We start from the raw sequence: 20712 nt of genomic DNA, 5'->3' as shown, positions 1-20712 counted from the left end.
GCTTTTGGAGGAGAGTTCTACCACTCTACAGGGGATGGCATTTATTCTCTTCTTATTCAGGGCTCTGGGGAGGCTTGAGCCACTGCAGGCCTGCTCCAGCAGCCTAGTTTACAAGAAGGCATTAGAGGAGGCCAGGGATGAGAGACAAGAAGTCTATAGTCACATGCTGTGAGACTGATGCCCATTGGGCCATTTTGTGCCATGGTCTCAGCAGTCCCAATGGAGACTTGAGGCAGCAGCCATGCAGTTTTGGGATGGTGGGAGAGCATGGTCACTGCTCGCCTACAACTACACCAATGTCCTCAGTGCAGTGACGGTTGTTTCAACTGGTGTAACTTATTCTCATGAGGGAAGACTTAGACCACCAGGAAGAACAAAAAGAAAGAAAATCCAAACACAATCCTTAAACACTGAAGAAAAATTGAAGTGGTCGTTGCAGAGCCAGCACTTCTGCTTTCTGACGCAACTCTGGCACTACTGCTGCAGTAAGCTGTGAGGTGCTTCAGGCTCTTCCGGACCCCTGGCTTCCCTGCACATGTGGCCACTGAGGTTTTAGTGAAATAGGAAGAGAGGGCAGAAGCACTTAAGTAAAAATAAATAGGAAGTAGTACAATCAAAGGAACTCACAATGCTTGCAGCTATTCAGAAACCTGGCCAAAAAGGAAACTAAAGATTGGATTTGAAGATCACGAACCAATAGGAGATTTCATCAGGTATGAAGTTCAGCAGAGCTGGTGGAAAAAAGCAATGAGTATAAGAAGCCACCTCCCAATTTAAAAGCAAGCACAAGATAAGCAGGCCACATTCTAGAAAGTACTTTGAGAAGGGTTCCATGGATCAGGTCATGCATGAGATCAACTTCTCAGTCAGGATAGAAACAATCCAGTATTCATGGCTTTAAGGAAAATTTCAAGTGCCCTCTCTGCACCAGTTCAATAGGTCCTCCTATCCTGTTGTATCTTGAGCAAACTCCGGGGCTATTTCTAACACTTTTTCAATCTCACCTGTAACTCAGCCACATTTCTGACGTGATTACACAGGCACAAAGTCTTACTGCTGTCCACTTCTTTGTCAGTTGAGGAGGCATCTTGCACCTAAATCCACTGCTTGGGAATAATAAGCTCTTGTGGGATCCAAAGGAATTTGTATGGGTTGTATTCCCCAATCTCATTATGAGACCGGTCACAAACAAGATTATGTATTGAAACAAAAACCTCAGAGACAAACACACATAGTTTGGAGATGGCAGGAGGTTTTCAGACATTCACAATCTGCAAGCTGGTGCTAGCAATGTTGCCGTAGGTGAAGCTGAATCACCAGTTTCCAGGACTGCTGACCAGTACCTTTCCAGACCACAGTATTCACTGCAGGAAGTACATATAATGGAATATGACTGATCAAAGGACAGCCTTACGATTTTGTAAATAAAACAACAAAACCAAAGGAGCAATTATCTAGAGGCTTCATTTCATAAAATAACTAGGAATTTGCAATAATTGTCTATGTCTGGAACAAATCTTACTTGTTATTTCTATTATACAAACAATTCTAAAATTATAGTGCTGGTATTCAAACAGGGATTCTATAATACCAACCTTACGTAACAAACAGAAAGGAGTTATCTAACAGAAGCACTATTAGTACAAAATGATTTCTGAGTAATAAGCCTCTTGAATTGTGTGAAATAATCAATGTTATATAATTAAACAGTGTTGCCAATCTTCGTCTCTGATGATTAAGAAAAACCTCAACAGCATCTACTCATCTTTAAGACTACACAAAATGTTCCCCTCTGCTCCAAGTGGTTGAATTTTCAAAGCGGGTGGGAATTCATTCTTTGCATTCAGATGAAGTACAGAAGAAATTCAAGAGCATTTGTGCATCTATACACAATATTGTAAAACTTAGAGGCCCATCCAAAAGCCCACTTCCAGCCACAAAGGCTGGTGGCTTTAAATATAAGAGTAAGTAAACAAAAGTAGGAGGAGGAACATAGGCATAGAGGCAGGCGTTTATAAATTTGAGTCTTCTTCTAGATAAGTTTGGGTGAAATTGGAAGATGTTTGGTTTTCTTACCTGTTTTTTTTCTTACAGTTTTCTTACCTGTTAAAACCTGGGACAAACAAAAAAAGTCCCATCCACCACCATCCAATATTTAAGCACTATAAGAAGGAGGATACACTTTGCTTTCTGGATGGTGACTTACACATAAATCGACCCTCAAACAAAAGAAGGAGTCAACCAGGAGATAGCTGTCAACATGCAAATATTGCTGAACAAGGAGAAGCTTCTGACTGTGGCTAAAGTCTCAGCAAACACTGTATATGCCCCTACTCAAGTTCAAAGCTTTTCTTTGATGTACTGCACACTAATTGGGAAGAAATTGGAAGTCTGTATTTCAAGAAATGCTGATCTGCTTTAAATTTTAAGTAGGGAACACTATTTTCTGCAAGACAGGAGGAATGTGATTTATTTTATGATTGTAGCCACAGTAATACTTCCTCACAACTTCTAGGGGGTTCAAACTGGGAAGGAGCTGTGGAGCATGTAGGAGAGGGAGGGAAGATGAAAGCTGTTCTGAAGTATTTGGCTTTGGAAGATCTTAGTAGCAAGAGAGTCAAGGAATAAAAACACCGAACACAGAAACTGTAGGTGTTCTGCTGAGCAGCTGTCACTCACATGGCTTCACATAAAACACTGTTGTTTAGAGCCATGAAGGAATAATAGGTGAAATAATAATAGGTGAAAAATGTGGCTTGGAATAACAACAGGTAGAGAACCCAAACAGCTTCTTCATCAGCCCATGCAAGCTGAGTTGGCACACAAAATTGTACTGGGGAGTTTGATTCCATGGAGGAGTATGTTCAGTGCAGTGTTTCTTTCTACAGACTGCCGTTTACACCCCAAAGGGGAGAATGCAAGAAAGGTGGTGTAACAGAGAAGTCACATCACCCTCGCTCTTCCTTGTACAGCATCCAACTTTTGTTCTCTTTCCTGCCACCTCAGCTGTCATCAGGAGTACATTCCAACCCAACACAACAGCTGGGCCTCTTTCAGGTGATTTTATTGACAAATATTTCACAATGCTGTTATCAGTCTGAATTCATAATTATCCCTGTGGTCAGTTCTTTTTTTGCATACACATACAACAGATATCTTTCAAAAAAGATAGAGCACACTATCAAGCAGACTGATAGCGAAAGCAAATACATGCTGGGCAAAGTTTTTTCTTCTGTGTTCTTAGACAAGATCACACCAGCCCATTCTGGCTTGAATACCAACACTGTCAGCAGCCACACAGCATACAACCTTCGTGGTGCAAATGAAATCAAACAAAAAAAACCCAAAAACAAACCAAAACCACAACCAAAGAACAACTCACCCTCCAAAAGAAGAAACAAACAAACAAAGCACTTGAACACCTCATTTTGATTGGAGGTTTGAACTCCATAAACATGAAATGTGTTTTCACATGTGGTGAAATCTTTCTGAATTAGAACCAGCACGCTTTATAAGTACAGTATTCTGCTCATTCAAAAAATTAACTTGGAAGTGAAAGGCTTGTATGCTATTAAAAGGTTGGACTGTTGTTGGCTATTCAGCTGGGACACCCAATAGAAGCTGCTCTGCATAACAGCCGATCTATTTTAAAACCTATGTGAGAGAAAGACCTGAAAAGAAATGTTTATAGCTCTCCCCATGTCTTAAAATCTTCTGCCTCCTGGTAGCTTGGCATCCTATTGATAATAAGATAAATAATCCTATTGATAAATAGCTAATTCAAGACATTATGAATTCTTCAGAGCACAACATCCTTCCTTGGCAACACACACAGGTTTTGAACACCAACAAAGATCTGAAGTGAAGGACCTGTTAGCGTTTTCGTGATTCAGTTTTCTCTGCTTACCTTTCTCCAAACAGTGGCCTTCTAATGCAGTCTTGAAGAGGGAAGTGACCTAATTATCTTTCTACCAAAGACTAGGGATACTTGAAATGACTAGCCCACTAGAAATACATGCTTCTGTTGTTCCAGAGGGCTACTTTGCACAAGGTCTACTCCCCAAACAACAGTAAAAGCACCAAAGTTTTCACAGATGCTCTCTGCTCTTGTTATCATCGTGTCATGCACAATAGCTCAGACTGGATCTTTACAAAACATCGTTTAACGATGGCTGTGAGTTCCTTCTCCGCCCTACAGGTGCTGTAGCACTGATTCTGATCTCACTGTGTGAGGTTTCTCAATAGCCTAACCCAAGCAAGGTGGGCAATCACGTGCATGGAAATTTCTACATTACAACCACACCATCACTGCCACTCCTGTTAGAGATACACAGCATCACTGGAGCAGAGATTGTTTTATGTTACCTGACAGAGTTATAAAGAAACACCAAAAGAAGTGTCAGGTGAAATTAGCAGTATAAAATTAGGCACCCGTTTCTCTTGGAGCTTGCAGCATTTCAGAATAGATTGACTACCAAGCCAAAAGTTTCTCTCCAGCATTCAAAAAACTAGAAGCTAATTAGTAAACAGAGGTGTTTATTGTACCAAAGCCTCACATTTGAAAGAGCCTGTGTGCCGTGTTTGATTTTGGAATGCCATCGCTCTAGCTTGGCACTGCTCTTCAATAGCTCCTCAGCCAGAAAGCATAATGGTTTGAGAAGCAGCATTTACGCTCTTATGATTCATTTTTATTTGCTAGAACAATCCTTAGCTCATCTGCAATTAAATGCCAAAAAAATCAGATATTCAAGGATATTAAAAACTGCCTGCAGTTCAATGTTTTGTGTTCATATAGAACACATTTATAGACAGTGAGTCTAGCAAACCAAGCTAGCTTCATTTTAAATAAACAAACAAAACTGCTCTAATTACCAAACTAATCTAAAAGAATCAATATTTCTCCAATCAAGATATATAACAAGAACCTTCATGCTATTTAATCAGCAATGTATAATTGCTTCTTAAGTCCGCAGACTGCACTGTTCACTTTCAAGTCCATTAAATGTGAGATAGTTAATTTGTTCCATTCTATTTATATTCCTCTTACCTCCATTATAAGCAGTCAAATTTTGGAAATATTTGTAATAATTGAAACTTCACTGGATTAATAAGAAAAGTTTTTTTTTTCCGTAACTAAGTCCATCATTATCTCCAGGCGACTGGAAGCTTATTTAGATGCACGGTTTGACTGATTTCTCAAGAGTCCCTACTCCAGGCACTCCCAGAGGCTCTCTCTTAACTCATACTTAGGGTCAGCATGTCCTGACGTTTGCCTGTATTGATATAGGCTGGTTGAGTAGCTGGGATCGATACATGTTAGTTTAAGGACCAATATATTAATTGCTCAGAAATTGCTTGCAAAAGACCTTAAAGACCATCAAATCCAGCCACAACCTAACCATACTACCTAACTCTAACAACCCTCTGCTAAATCATGGCCCTGAGCACCACATCCAAACGGCTCTTAAACACATCCAGGGATGGTGACTCAACCACCTCCCTGGGGAGCCTATTCCAGTGCTTAACAACCCTTTCTGTAAAGAAGGTTTTCCTGATATCCAACCTAAACTTACCCTTTGCTTTTAGTTTAGCAAAAGGAATTGATGTGTGTTAGTTCTAAAATGTTCCAGTTTAGCTTTGCTTGGTATGTGAATGGTTTTGTTTTTGCACAATCCTTGCTTCACTGAAGCCACAACAGACTGCTTTTTCTCTATATAGTATATACTGGGAACTTCTCTGTATCCACCAGGTGCAAGGAATTTTTTCTTGGGTTTCATATGAATTGTTTTGAGTTACAGTGTACCAAGATAAAAAGTTGCTCATTATGGCATAACAAGCAATGGAAATTTGTCAAACTGGGGGAAAACAGCTGGAGATCAGCCAAAGGTCACTGTGATTAAGCTGAAGATGAAATAAAAGGGATGAAGTCAGCAGTCTTCTGACAAATGAAGGCCTGTATAGGATATTAGCATATATTAATGAGTTCTTGGAAAACAATGAATATGTATACCATTTCCAGGAAATATATCACATACATATGTCTTAACTGTGTATATGTAGAACCTGAACTCTGAGAGCGCACGCTTGATTTGCCAAGTCACCCAGTACATATTGTGAATAAAGGAATGCCTACTTTCTAACACCATGCTGGGGTTAGAGAGTTTTCTTCCGGACTTTCTAATGACAGCATGAATGATTTTACAGCAACCACTTGTTCCTGATCTGTGAAAACAAGACATATCTTAAGCTAAGCTGTAATCATTTAAAGGAATTGACAGTCGTAGGCACAGAGGGATGAGTAGCCTCAACACAGCAACACGTGTAACTGTTCTGCAAGTTTATGTTACCAAATTTCCCAGCACTAGGCTGGCTCACAGACATTAATAGTACAGACTCCTCTGAGGTACACATCACAAGAGTAAGCAGCACTGCTATACCTACAATAAAAAAGAAAAGAAATTGCAGGATAAGATGGTTCTCTATCTAAGCCCTTTCGCTGCCTTCTTCTGTTACAGATCTAAGGCATCCGGAAGATTCCTTACTGAGTATGGCAGAAGATCAGGAAGGGAGAACAAGTATCTTCCTTGAGAGTGAGAGTCATCCAGAAACAACTTGCTAAAACACTGCCAGAGAGGCCCAACAGTGCAGCTGAGCAGCCTGAGCTGCTCTCCTGCACACACACACTGGTTCTCCACCACGGTGGAACAACTGCTAAAGCAGCCCAGCCACTGCAGGCATCAGCTAGAGCTCAGTGTCACAAAGATGATGAAGGACATGGAGTATCTCTTGTATGAGGAAAGGCTGAGAGACTTGGGACTGTCCAGCCTGGGGAAGAGAAGACTGCAAAGGGGTCTTATCAATGTTTCTGAATACCTCAAGTGTGGGAGCAATATGGATGGGGCCAGGCTCTTTTCAGTGTGTGCAGTTAGAAGACAAGGGGCAATGGCCAAAACTGGAACACAGAAAGTTCCATTTCCATACAAACACGAAGAAGAAATTCTTTTCTGTCAGAGTGACAGGGCCCTGGAACAGGCTGCTCAGAGGTGGTAGTCTCCTTCCTTGGACATATTCAAGACCCTCCTGGATGCTTTCCTGCTCAACCTACTGTAGGAAGCCTGTTTTAGAAGGGGTTTGGACCCTGTGGTCTCTAGAGGTCCCTTCCAATCCCTATGATTCTAGGATATACCAGCCATTTTCCATCACAGATGTGTATAGTTGGACAAACTCCAGCCTCCTAAGCCACACTTGTGCGTCAGGCTACTGGTCCAAATGAACACGAACACCAAAATCACAGCAGAAACAGAGACTCTCTTAAAGAGATAACGAGGGTGCAGAGCCCTGAGACAAAATTGGCCTTGCTTACATGGAAAAGTAATAATGTCTGTTGCAACTGCATTCATATTCCCACCTGTACTCTCTGCTGCTTTAGAAAACACTACCAAAATGTTCTAAATGTGTGGCCTTCACAACTTACTGAACACATGAAAACAATTGCTCCCAATGTAATGTTTATATTATCAGTTGCCCAAAGACAACTTATGGATCTCTGATTTCCCCTGAATTCCTCTGTGCTCACACTGGCCCTTGACCACCCTAGTAGGACTGACCAGTGGTGGGTCCTGTTCCCAAGGTAGCCAGCACCTTCTGACAGTGCTGTTCCTCTCAGCCTCTTAGGGAACAAAACATAGTGTGGTGTAATCCCACTGTTTTCAAATATCAAGAGGACCGAGTGCTTCACAAAACACAGCTGGTATACTTGTTTCTTTTGAACAAAAATGAAGAGAGCTGACCTTCTGTTGCCCCTCTCCTATATGCGGGCTCAGTAGTTAGAGGGAGACATACTCAAGTGAAAGATGTGATAACAATATTCTCTCCATACTGAAATAGCTCAGAGCAACACTTCTCACTTGGCATAAGAATACCGCATGCAATAACTCATACAATAAACAAACAAAAAAAATCCGACGCTGAAAAACAACCCAACCTACTCAAGTGTTTCTGAACTACCAAGGAAAACTATTCCTTCCTTATTTTTACAGTGTCCCAGCTCAGTGTGCTATCTATTAAAAACAGATGGGAAAGAACATTACTTTTTATGTTGTGCAAAATAGACTCTTGGCTTAAATATCATCCTACACCAGACTAACAGTAGGGAATATGTTTCTGGTAACAGCTTTTCAGAGTCTGCCAGAGTAGAGGCCTCTGCTTTACAGGCTTTGAAGATGCCTCATCTGCTGATAAAATAAATATGAAAACAGAGAATGTAAACAGTTTCTTATGTATTCTACACCTCTCCTTGCTTGAACGAAAGGAAACTCTTGTAATTGTGACTGTCATTACTGCTTTTGTGAGCTGCTTCTTGTTTTAGTCTGATAGATTTTTATGCCCACAACTGCTTTGCAAAGGTTTTATTTTATTTTTTTCGCCCAACTAACTTATATTAAAACCAAATCTTCCAACGATTGTTACAAACTGCCACTCTGGCAAGACTGAGGAAAACATATCCCCCAGGATGATACATCGTAAGGACAAAACCAGCAGGTGATACCTACAGGGCCTCTGCTTATGGAGAAGCCCCAGGAAGAAAAGGCAGCCATTCGGAGAAGCGCTGCCATAATTCAGTCTCCCTGCACTTTATTCCCTCACCTCCTCAACTGCGTGCCCGTTGGTACCAGTTGTGCTCTTGTTCATGAAATGGAGATTTGTTCTGCGTCAGAAGTGTCCACTGGGACACTGAAAAGCTCTCAGTGAAATTTCTCTAATCCATATTAATATCTATCGACCCACTCAGGGTTTATCTGAACAATCAAGAAGGTGAAGGCTGAAGGAATTATTCAGGGGATTATTCAACCCGTGCAGCTTCCAACATGGCCATCCGCCTCACTTGGGACATTTCATTTTCAGGACAACATTCTATGCTCTATCGACCTGAGATAAAAGAGTCAGGCACACACTATGGAGGGCACAGACACCAGGCTTTGCAGTCTGCAGGGATGGGAAGTCCAAATTCTCTCTTCTCCAAGCAAAAATAGGGCTTAAAAATGCACCAGCTGTGCACAGTTAGTACAATCCTGTCCCCCCAGTATATTTTAGCTTCTCACTAACACTCACATCGATGGCCTTAAACAAAAGGGGGGGAGGGGGGGGAAGGCAAAAATTGCAGCCATAAAAACTGAAAAATAAGCTGAAAAGCAGCAAACCCATAAAAACAGGCTTTGATGCATTTCTGTGGCATTGCTTTCACACAGCAACAAGCCCAAGAAAAAACACTGCAGAAATCAGCTTAGAAAGCAGCTGGTCACCATCACAGCATACCAAGGCTGTTTCATCTGCGACCCCCACCCACCAAAGCTGCAGATGGTCAGCATTAACTAGATTCAGGTAAAATGGCTAAATGCAAGTGTTTGTGCAAAATTTTGATCCAAGAATATGTGGGGCTTGCAGGAGTGATTATTTGCCCATCCGATATGATCTGGGATAAATGTTTTAGCTCTCTTTACAGCAGGATAAAAAACAAAGCAACTTCAAATGGGGTATACCTTTGCATGGAGTGAATACAGACTGTGGCTGATACAGTATGCATTGCTTTGTGAGACTGAGCTTTGAAGGGAATCTCACAGAAATGAAAGTTTTGTGGGAGATGACTTGCCCTATAATAGACCTTGAAAGGTTATAAAATACCAGAGCAACACTGTGTGTTTGCAAAATCACCAGAGTTAAATTACTTTCCTATATAAAAAAGCCACTAATAGCTCATGAAGGGGGCAGAGTATCACAGAGATCATCATTAAAATGTCAACAGCTGACACTAGCCACTCCATTTTTAAAATCTTGTCCTGGAAATCTCCGTCCTGTTGCTGTGTCAGTGGGATCTCATCAGCTTTTTACTTTTGCTGCCACCTTCTATGGGGGACAGACCACATACATACATACATACATACATAAATAGATAGATAGATAGATAGATAGATAGATAAAGGCAAAAAGCTGAAAGTCTGTTGCTGTAACTGAACATTTTCATATCTGGTTACCAGGTAAAATCTAAAGGCTATTTGGCTTAAAGGCAGCCCAGTCTAAGATGACTTCAGAATCAGCTGTCAAGAGACTTCTAGGAACTCTGTAAGAAGCACTTCAAAGCACATTAAGGCCACAGTTCCAAATACATTTCAGGAGGGAGGAGATAATTTAGTATCTAAGGAGTCGTCTCCATAAGGGTTTATCTGTGGTTGAGTCTTTGCTGCCTTTCATACCAACAGGTACAGCATGCATGAAAGCACACGAGTCAACTCTACAGCACAAACCAAGCTGAAGCGCAGGTCTCCCTAAACTCAATTCAAAGAGTGGGAGATGTTGGATGCCTCTCCTGGCAATCCATAGAGATCTATGAGAAAAACAGGATGTGCACACCCCTTTTTTTCTAAAAGCATCTAAATGCTACAGACAAAACACAAATACAGAAACGTGGGGGAAGATTTCTTTCTTACCACCACCACTGTGGACCACTTCTGGCACCTGGCAACACTCAGAGCAACAGGAGAATTCCCATCTCCTCCCTCCAGGAAAGTACCACTGCTTATGTTTCAAGAGATTTGCTTTCTCATTTGCCTATAAGCAAAAAAGACATTCTTCAGTGAACGAGGGTAAAAATATTTTGTTTAAAAGCAAAACACGATGCAAATAACACAGAGCTGCTAACCCCGCTTGCCCATTCTTTAGCTCAAACTCTCCCTATAAATGTTAACTGTCTTTCTCTTTTCTTTAGGTAAAGAAAAACCGACTTTGTCCCTCTTCCCATGTACTAATGTTACACTCTGCTCCACATGCATCAACTACCTTTACTTTCAGAAGGTCTGGCTGGCACATATCTATGAAATTAAAAGCAAATGTGCTCTATTTATATTTAGTAGTGAAATCGCAGCTTCTATTCAGAAATGAGAAGGGGGTTGCATACTGAAGAACTAACCTACTTTGCCTAGCTTTACTAATAAGCATAACAAAGGGTATTACTTCTACCTACAAAACCCCGTCTTCATGGAAGTTATTTGAAAATGAAGCAGAAGCAATTATCTATTCTCAAAACACACACTTAATCCCTATATTTTATTAAGAGTGTTTTTTTTTTATGATCTTGAAGCAATTAAGTTAATCATTATTTAATTTTAGATTTACTGAACTGAAGATTTACTTCAGACACAAGCTCACTTTCCACATAATTTAGTCTCAGTAATTAGAGATGCACTTTACCCAGAGGTGGCTTGTTTAAAGCGTGCTATCTGATTTCACAAGCCCTGCAAACTATATGCAAGGTTTATGTCGAAATCTACAAATCAAATGAAGCCATTCAAACATCTATCCTGCAATTCAGGTAATGACAGAAGTGAATACAAAACATTTATCAAACCCACCACTACTTTTACCGGGGTTTAAAGACGTTGAATCACAGTCTTTCCCAAGTTGGAAGGGACCCATAACAGTCATTGAGTCCAACTCCCAGCTCCACATAGGACCACCCGAAAGTCAGGCGATATTTTAATCAGGTCTGATTTTAATCAGGATGTAGGGCCTGCACAAAAATGCATGCATCTAAGAGAATGCCCAGAAGACATCTGATACTGGAAGTAACCAGAACTCTATTGCTTGGACACCCGCAGAATTCTCTAACAGCTGCATGAGGGAAGCAGAAATGACGACCAGGCATACAGGCTCATATTATGAATATAGAAGCATAGAATCATTAAAGTTGGAAAAGACTTCTCTATGTTCATTAGATCCAATGACCAGCCCGTCCCCACCGTGCCCACTAACCGTGTTCCTCAGTGCCTGAACATCTAAAGGGACGTTGACTCCATCACCTCCCTGGGCAGTCAGTTCTAGTGCCATCCCATTCTTTCTGAAAATAAATATTTCCTAATATCCAACCTAAATATTTACCCTGCACTCTACACCATTCAAAAACTGCTTAACTCTGACCTACTTCAGAAAACTTTGTGCAACCACACTGCTGAAATCAAATAACACCAACAACTGTTAGTGAGCCATTCAGCAAGCTGGTAATGCTCTACCTCAGATTTAGGTTTGTACACAGTTAATGGCATCACCACCATTCCAGCTGGGCTGGCGCAGTTCCCAAGGCCAATTTTATGTCAAAATGTGTTTGCTGGTTTTTGGAGCAAAGGGTGCCATCTTCCACCATTTCTGTTAGAGGCAAGGCATACAGATGACCAGGCAAGCATTTTAAAGGATTACATCACTTTCTACAGCTCCCTCTTGAGAGCTGTCCAACAAAACACAACTGCTCAAAGTTCAAATTCAACTATTTTCAAATCAAGAAAAATCTCATTCTCTCCAAATATGGTTACGGTAGGTTCATTTCAAGATTTTAAAATCAGTACTGTTATGATGTAATTTGGCTTTCTGAATAGAAAGGGCCACATGAACGTGGCATCAACCGCACACAAGGTTTTCATAAAGACGGACAAAAATTAAAACATTAATTAAAAATTAAAACATGAAGCTACAAAGACACCAGGACATGACAGATTTACTGAAGGGAGATCACTGAAAATAAAGGTAAGTAAATTTAAGTGGGATATTAGGAAGAAATTCTTTCCTCAGAGGGCAGCGAGGCACTGGCACAGCTGCCCAGAGAAGCTGTGGTGCCCCATCCCTGGAGGCGCTCAAGGCCAGGTTGGATGGGGCCCTGGGCAGCCTGAGCTGGTGGGGGGCAGCCCTGCCCATGGCAGGGGTTGGGCTGGGTGGGCTTTGAGGTCCCTTCCAGCCCAAACCATTCTGTGATTGATTCTCAGCTATCTGGACTTCCAGAAAACATTAAGTAATACTTTTCTATGTGGCGCTGCATGAAGTAAACAAGTTGGAGATCTGTCACTTGGAGCTATGACACCAGTAAGGATCCCGCCCAAGAGAGATGGTGACAGAGGAGTGTGGGGAGAAAAAGCTGCAGACTTTCTGTGAGTCACTAACAGACACACTAAACAAAAAACAATACCAGTTTGCTGGTTCATTTTCACCAAATTATTGCTTACATAAAAAATGACAGCAGATGATGACAAAGTTGGAAGGCACTTTCAAGAGAAATGTGAATTGAGTTGTCATACAACAGGTACCACAATCTTAACGGCTGGAGCCACACAAGCAAGATGGAGAGTTGCGTATATACAGTGCACAGCCCCACATGTAAAACAAGCAAGCCCAGCCAGATGCTGGAAGCTGGTGAGTGCCAGGAGCAGAAGGGCCTGGATGCACTAGCTGATCCTAACACAAAAAAGCTTCGAGTCACCACTGAGATGCAGCTGGGCAAAATGCACTTGCAATCTTAGGATATATCCAGAGAAACATTTCCAACAGAGACACAAAGTACATGAAAATATATAGGAAACTCTAGTAAAATCCCATTTGGAATATCATACAAGACAGACCACCTGTGTTCAAAAAGGAAGCTGTAGAAACAAGAGGGTCTGACAGAAGGTTTGCACACTGAGAGTATGCACGGTGACCTGCATGCACGACCTGAACAAAATGGTTTAGAGTGGATGCATTTGCCCCCGTAAGACAATAAAGATAAACATGAGGAATGGGAATAAGCTATCTGAGCCAGAAAGGCTGCTGATACAAGAACAGAAAGGCATCAGCTGATCAGAGGTGAGTTTCAGAAGGAACCAAACCAGAATAGCACTACTCTTAGTGAAGCTTTCAGAACAACAAACCCATGTGCTTAAGGAGCCCCTTGTGATTTCTGTGAGAAGGGCATGATGATACAACACCTGTTCTTTACAGTTCACAATATTTTGGGGCTACTCTATCTAAACATTCATTGAAGGGTCTAGGAAACAATCATCAAAAGCAGTTGGTTCTCAGTGCTGGTGGGGTAAGTGGTACAGCATGTGGCTTACAGAAGAAAAATACCTAAATAAAGCTGATTTACAGGGGAGACTGTAAATAGCTCAACTCATCTTCCTTGCAAGCCAAAAAGGCAAACAAACATCTCCTAATTTAAAATAGTAATTTTAGCAGAATTGTTTACATTAAAACCTTCACGTGCCAAGTACAGTAATATAAAGCGTGCATTATGAAAGCTCAGCATAAAAATATTCAAGTCCTGCTTCCCATCATCCCCCAATACAGCAATCAGCAGAACCAATGCAACAAAGCGTGCTACAGTTCAACAAACTGCATTGCTCGAGCCAAGTTGTGCCTTGGAACAAGTAAATGTTCTGCTTTCAGAGTGATTCTTGAGCACTGCCTTTGTGGCATTTCAGAGGGATCTTTGCCTTTTCACTGTGTACAGTTCCTCTCATGCAGACATTTTACTAAAACTGATAATACTGAGGTCAAAGTTCCCATAATGAGACACTACAACTGATAGGAGAAAAATATCTGGTTCAATATTGAAACAAGGCAGAGTTATGCAAGAGAGCGGGATTTGAAAGCAAGTTTGGTCTGACACTTTCTGCTGTACTGGTGCCTGCCTGAATACTTGAGCCCTCACGTAAGAGAAAAGTAAGAATCATAGAATCATAGAATCACTCAGGTTGGAAAAGACCTTAAAGATCATCAAGTCCAACCGCAACCTAACCATGCTACCCTAACTCTAACAACCCTCCACTAAATCACATCCCTGAACACCACATCCAAACAGTTTTTAAGCACATCCAGGAAAGAGAATCTTTCCATTTAGGATCCTTATCTTCTCTCACTTTTTTATTTAATGCTTTTGCTGTTGTTGTTGTTTTAAGATAACTATGAACTGGAAATATATCAAATTACTGCTTGGATGTCTGCCAAGATTCATCAAAAGCATTTATACAGTATATCGAGCACAAAAAAAGTTGCATTTGAGTACATACATTTCTCCATTTCAAAAAGAACCTCTTTCAATTAAATATACATGTGCATGCACTTAAATGCTTATACAGTTTCTCTTGCATCACGCCTCTCCTTGAATGCAATATGATAACCCCCCAAACTACGTCTCCATTAGCTACTTTGATATCTCAGCCTTTGAAAACATTCTCAGCACTTCAACATTCAAGATGTACAGGACACAGAGTGGAATGCATCCAGTTTTGTCTTCAGCATCATCTCACAAGGACAGCACTTTATGGACCATTCAGATACCAATTGAAGAGCTTCAGGAAAATAATTCCTGCCACCATCCTACAATTGTGACCATCATCTCTTAGAAAGAATACCCCTAAACATAACTGTTCCCCTAATAACAATTAGAAATGATAGACTCTGAAACTGCTTTCAGAAAAGGAAGTCTTCAATCACAGTAAAAAAAAAATAAGGCAATATCAATAAAGGTACAAGGGGTTTAAAACGTGCTGTTAGAAATATCGTCGTTCCCAATGCATAACTGAACTGTAAACCTTCTTGCTAAGGCTGTTACCAGGTGGCTTAACAAGGCTGGGTAGAGAGGAGCTAGACTAATTAGAGAAATCAAAATTAGGAGGACATTACAGTGAAAATACCAATCCTGTTGACTGTAAATCCTTCTACAAGGCATTCATTGTAAGTCAGACAGACTACTGACCTAGATGGACAACAGATGCTCTCCCTTTTCAACGTGGAAATTAGGCTTCTGCAGCAAACAAAGGATTTAATTTTCCAGTTGTCATGGTTTTATGGTTGTTTTGTTATCAGTATTCCACATCATAACATCAAGTAGTGCACAGGGAGTTAAAGAGTTAATGCTTCAGTTCCGTGGATTGTGGATAGCTCTGGGTACCTGGTTCTCAGAAGAGAAGAACTACATACTACATACCCCAGAGGACTCTGCATTATTCTGTTTCCATTTTCTGTTCAGAGGGAAAGATAAAGCTGTTCCCATATCCTGAGATGTTCCCTCTTTTCTCTTCTGCTCGGCCTGGCTAGACGTCTCACCTCAGCATTAGAGTAAGGCCTTCAGTTTTTGGATGCTCTCTCTCATTTTACTTGATTTATTAGCTTCAATTCTAATTACATTGTATTACGTCGTATTATAGGGTGTTATTTTGCATTCTGATATTTTATTTAGGAAGTTAGTTTGTTTCTCCTCAGACGGTTGCCACTGTTTTGTTTTTAGGCCCATCTCCCCTTTTCCCTTTCCCAGGCCGTGGGTCCATGAGTCCCCCCACTCTGCTAGTCACGGAACTGGGCCGAACCAGCCTGTAAACTGTTGCCACCAGTGCAACTTGCAACCAAACCCTACAGCTTTTAGCTGCTTTGTAAGATGGGGAACAGATAAGCAAGAATGAAGCAGATACATTTGTCTGTGGCCTCCTGGCTCATTCAGCTTCTACATTCATCCTGAGCGAGGTTGGGCAGCAGATATGTCTAATCTTGCCTGTAGCTTCCTGTGGAGACAGAGCTCTGATGGTTAAACAGCCTCCAGCAGATCCAAATGTGGCAGCTAAATCATGACTGCCCTCTCTTGTATGTTCTATCCTTCTGCTGGGGATTACCGCTTCAGAATGGGAACACACATATGAACCCTAGTTACCCCAGCTGACAACTCAGTGCCTTACTTTAAAACTTCTGATGAACGCGCATTCATGTAATGCCTTCTTTATGTTGGGTGTGTGGCTTTTTTTAGGGTAGCTGGAAAATTCTGTTGGAGTTTCCTGTGACCTGCTGGGATTGAAGGATATGCACACGGCCCCTCCTGCAGCACCAATAGCTGATAATATCTGGAGGAGCAAGTGATGGCTGACATCAAAGCAGCAAGATTTGCTAGACAATTCTTGTCTAAGCTGAAGAGGTTGAATTATTCTTGATTAAAGAGGGTATAAGACTTCCAATACTTGAGACATCCTAGCAACAGAAACAGGGTGAGTCCTCAGCAAGTTAAATCAGATGTCTACGTGATACTACAGTGCTTAGCTGAAACACTTCTGCTTCACTCCTAGCTTCCATCCCAGGCTGGATGGAAGCTGGCTCTGGGCAGCCTGGTCTAGTTGTTGGTGACCCTGCACATGGCAGGGGGGTTGAAACTGGATGATCATTGTGGTCCTTTTCAACCCCAGCCATTCTATGATGATATATGATATACTCAAAAGGAAACTATGGCCATACAGTATTAGGCAAGCTGGGAAAGCCGCAGCTGTCTTAAACAGCTATGAGAGAACATTGCTGAATTAAGGTACGCATGCACAGTCCTGAAAAAAATATTAGCCCACTTATAGTCAAGAAAAGCTTATTTCCAAGAAATCTAATAATTTATCTGCAGTTTCTTAGAGATCAGTTATGTCTCAGACTTTGCAATGAATAAATGCTGATTGAAGTCAAGATGAAAGACAGCACAAAAGAGAGGATATATGAGAGAAATTTGAGTAGGATCAGGCTAGGTGTCTGTATTTCCCTGTCTTTGGGAGTACTTGGTATACAAGGCTTTTAGTTGGGTTTATTAACAAAAAATACATTGTGAATAAATTCCAAATGTGGATACAAGCTCACCCATGCTTTATAAAAGAATTACCCAAACTGGCTCCTGGAAAGCAATAGACTGTAAAAGAAGACCTAAATGATATTTTGTAAAGCAAATGGATATATAATTGCAGGCGTAAGTTTTTTGTACAGCAGTATACAAGTCTGTCATGTTCAGAGTAACTCCAGGGATTTTTATTTTCCTTTTAAACACTGGAATATTTTTTGTTGCTGTTGTTTAGAGAATGCCTATAATGAAAAATACTTACGGTAACACTGTTCTGCCTAATACAGAGCTACATAAAGAACCGCCTTCACAGAAACACAGATAGTTAAATGTTGTATTCAGAACCTAAATACTATAGCAACTGACCTGCAGGGTAAGAAATAATCTTTTATTTCCTAATTTCCCTGCTTTTTTCATCTTTCAAGTCCATTAAAAAAAAAAATGTCGTAAAAACCCTCTGCTGTATTCCTCTGATTGACCTTCCCAATGGCACCTTCCTTCCATTACGCTGCACTTCTGCACTCACTTTGTGCACTGCCTCAAACTCTGGGACCAAAGGTCCCAGTACTGCCTTCAGGGTGAGACCTCCAGCATGCTGCTGAGGTTGTGCAAGCTCTTCTCCCATTACTCCAACATTTTCTTCGGTGTGCAGTAGATTTGTAGGCAGATTTTAGCGCTGTAGATCTTTTAGTGGCCTTCTGTCTGGGAAAAAAAAAAAAATTCCCAGAACACAATTCTTCATAATTAGTCACTAATGAGAAGAAATTGATCGCTAAATTTTCTGCTCTGATCTTCCACAAGCAGACTTTCCAGGTACTCCAAATTAACTGTTTCTTATGAATTCATTGATAAAGTTAATATGAAGAAGTCATCTTCTGGGATTTGAGACTTGCAGTTAGTATTTGGCAGAAATATATTTATATATATTCCAGTTTCTAGAGGTTCTAAAAAGAAAGTGAGTTTGTGAAGCATCAGTCTCATCAAGATTAAAGCTCCCAGCCAGCTTGGCATGTGCAACACACCCTGGCCCAGCTGGCCACCCTGACTGGGCTCTGCTGGCTGTCCCACCTGCCAGACAGCCACCCTCTGTGTGAGTCACCACTTCAACAAGGGCTAGCAAAGGGGAAGGACCTATGTCCATATAGGGATGCCATCCACTGGGAAGCTAGAGGCTGCCCTCTTTGCAAGAGATGGATCAGTGGGCTCCAGGGACCCATGGGCCGCATGGGATGCCAGCTGGTCCCACCCAGAGCTGCACATCCCTTGAAGGTCCCTCTCCCCACTGCCAACACAGAGTCCTGCTATCCCTCTGCAGTGCAGGGAAGTCTATTTTACCCATCTGTGAAGCAGGAAAATGAGTCACAGCCAGGCTAAGTAATTCAGAGACCAACCACGTAGCCTCCCAGGCCCCTTAGAGGCACAAAACATCTCCCTGAGCTCACCCTCAGAGTACAGATGCCTCTTCCCTCTCCACACTAAGTCCCTTTTTACAAGGGACTGCCACTAGGGTCATGAGTCAAGCTGGCTTGGCTATAAATACTCCCAAATACCATTCCTCATCCGCCTTACTGTTTCCCACGTGACCTTCTGCCTCCACACTCTGCAGACCCTTCAAGCTTCGAAGTATTTGGAAAGCACCCATGGTATCAGCACCAGCAACCTGCTGGCAGGAGACAGGCACATCCCAGCCCTGGGCACAATCCTGAGTGGCAGCTGGTGGATCATCCTTAGCAGTTGTTCCACTCGTCCTGAGTAGGCCAAACTAACTACCTCTACTGCTGTTTGTTCACTATTCATGCTTCAAACACAAGTAAAATTAAAAGGATGTAGAACAGCAATCTAGTTAAGAACTTTAACGAACACAAACAGCATTTCAGAAATAAAATCTATTATAAAGCACTTGCAGGTCTAATTAGCAATTTACTCACTGCCCAAAAGGCTTTTAAAGAAAGCTTTAAACTTCTGAACTTCCACAGATAAGATCTGAACAGGCAGTGATGGAACTCACCACGATGCTGTCGTATCTCATTCAATAGTGCAGACAGGTGAAGTTAAATACACCTGTACTCCACAGCCCTCCCAGGGGCTGGGGCTGCCCCACCTGCAGCAGATGGAGGAAGCCTGTCCAGAGCCCTCTCTGCTCTCACCAGCCCAAAATCTGGCAGCAGAGGCAGTAGGGCCCCGGCTCAACCCAGCCAAGAGAGTGACTGGAGCAGGTGCCAGCTATTTTTACACCTACACAGATCTACATTTGACCTGCTGCTCAGTTGGAGAGGAGAAGCGGCTGCAGCAGCAGCGATGAGGAGACAGCCCCATAGTGGAGAAGGGATAGTGATGGCCAGGATGCAGCCACAGCCTTGAAATGCTCAGCAGGCTGTTGAAGGGTGGTCTGTTCCCCACGGCTGTGGCAGGCTGGCTTTAAAGAGAATTGAAGTGCACCCAGAGAAACATTTTAAAAATAAATAAATAAAAGGCATTTTCATACAAGAAAGATGGTAGCATACAGTCGCACCATGAATAAGGATGTGGGTGGGGAGCAATTGTGAGAAGCACTTACAGGCAGGCTGGGCTTACATCTGTCAAGAAGGAGAGCAGAGCAAGGAAGGTAACACCTCCTGGGCCCCCTCCAGCTCCACCTGCTGTAAGCCAGCAGCTGCTGTACACCTGCAAGCTGCCTGAAAGGCCCAATGCCCTCCTCCCTGTGCATCACACAGTGCACAGCCCTTCTTGGCAGCCCCAGATTGAGCAGCACGCAGCTGCTTTGGCTAAGCCTCAGCATTTCCAGATACTGAAAGGTATGCACGTTTTGCATATAAAAGAACATGTCCTACCTGGTAGGCTACTGAAGCAATACTCTAATCTCAAACTAATCTGAGATTAAAGCTAACGTATTAACTGATAGACCAGCTTATTCTCGCAACGCAGATCTCAAAAGGCTATTCAGAACGTAATGGCTAGCTGTGTGCAAGGAATCTTGTGTATGGGAGATCATCTGCAAATTGAGAATTACTTCAAAATCCATCTCAAGTGTGTCACTCTCCTGCTCTGAATATCTCAGTTTCTAAGATTAGAGATCTTTTGGATGATTATTCATCCCCTCATCTCACACTAAAAAAGAGGCCAGAATTACTCTATACCAAACTGTAACCGAAGCCATTCAGTGCAAGCAGCCTTCCTATCAAGGGAGCCTCTTTGCAGTGAGACCTTTTATAGACCTTGGAGTTTAAAGCAGGCATCGTCTTTTTTTCCAGAAACACAAGAGCTGTGCAGTCTTCTAACCT

General features: G+C 41.9%; 1 protein-coding gene across 4 annotated transcripts in view; it reads right to left on the bottom strand.

Moving 5' to 3' along the window:
• The window catches only part of AGPAT3 (1-acylglycerol-3-phosphate O-acyltransferase 3), a 137732-nt gene that overhangs the window by 43803 nt on the left and 73217 nt on the right, over window positions 1–20712 (bottom strand). The window contains exon 1 of one of the 4 annotated variants that reach the window (XM_046905992.1): window positions 10485–10554. The exons of the other annotated variants lie outside the window; for them this stretch is intronic. The gene's annotated coding sequence lies outside the window, so the exon portion shown is untranslated. Of the gene's footprint in view, window positions 1–10484; window positions 10555–20712 lie in introns of those variants that run through there. 4 annotated transcript variants of the gene reach the window in all.

Source organism: Gallus gallus, chromosome 1 (genome assembly GCF_016699485.2).
Source record: "Gallus gallus isolate bGalGal1 chromosome 1, bGalGal1.mat.broiler.GRCg7b, whole genome shotgun sequence".
Taxonomy (NCBI): domain Eukaryota; kingdom Metazoa; phylum Chordata; class Aves; order Galliformes; family Phasianidae; genus Gallus; species Gallus gallus.
Note: the sequence above shows the minus strand (reverse complement) of the source record. Positions and strands in the feature narration are given on the sequence as shown.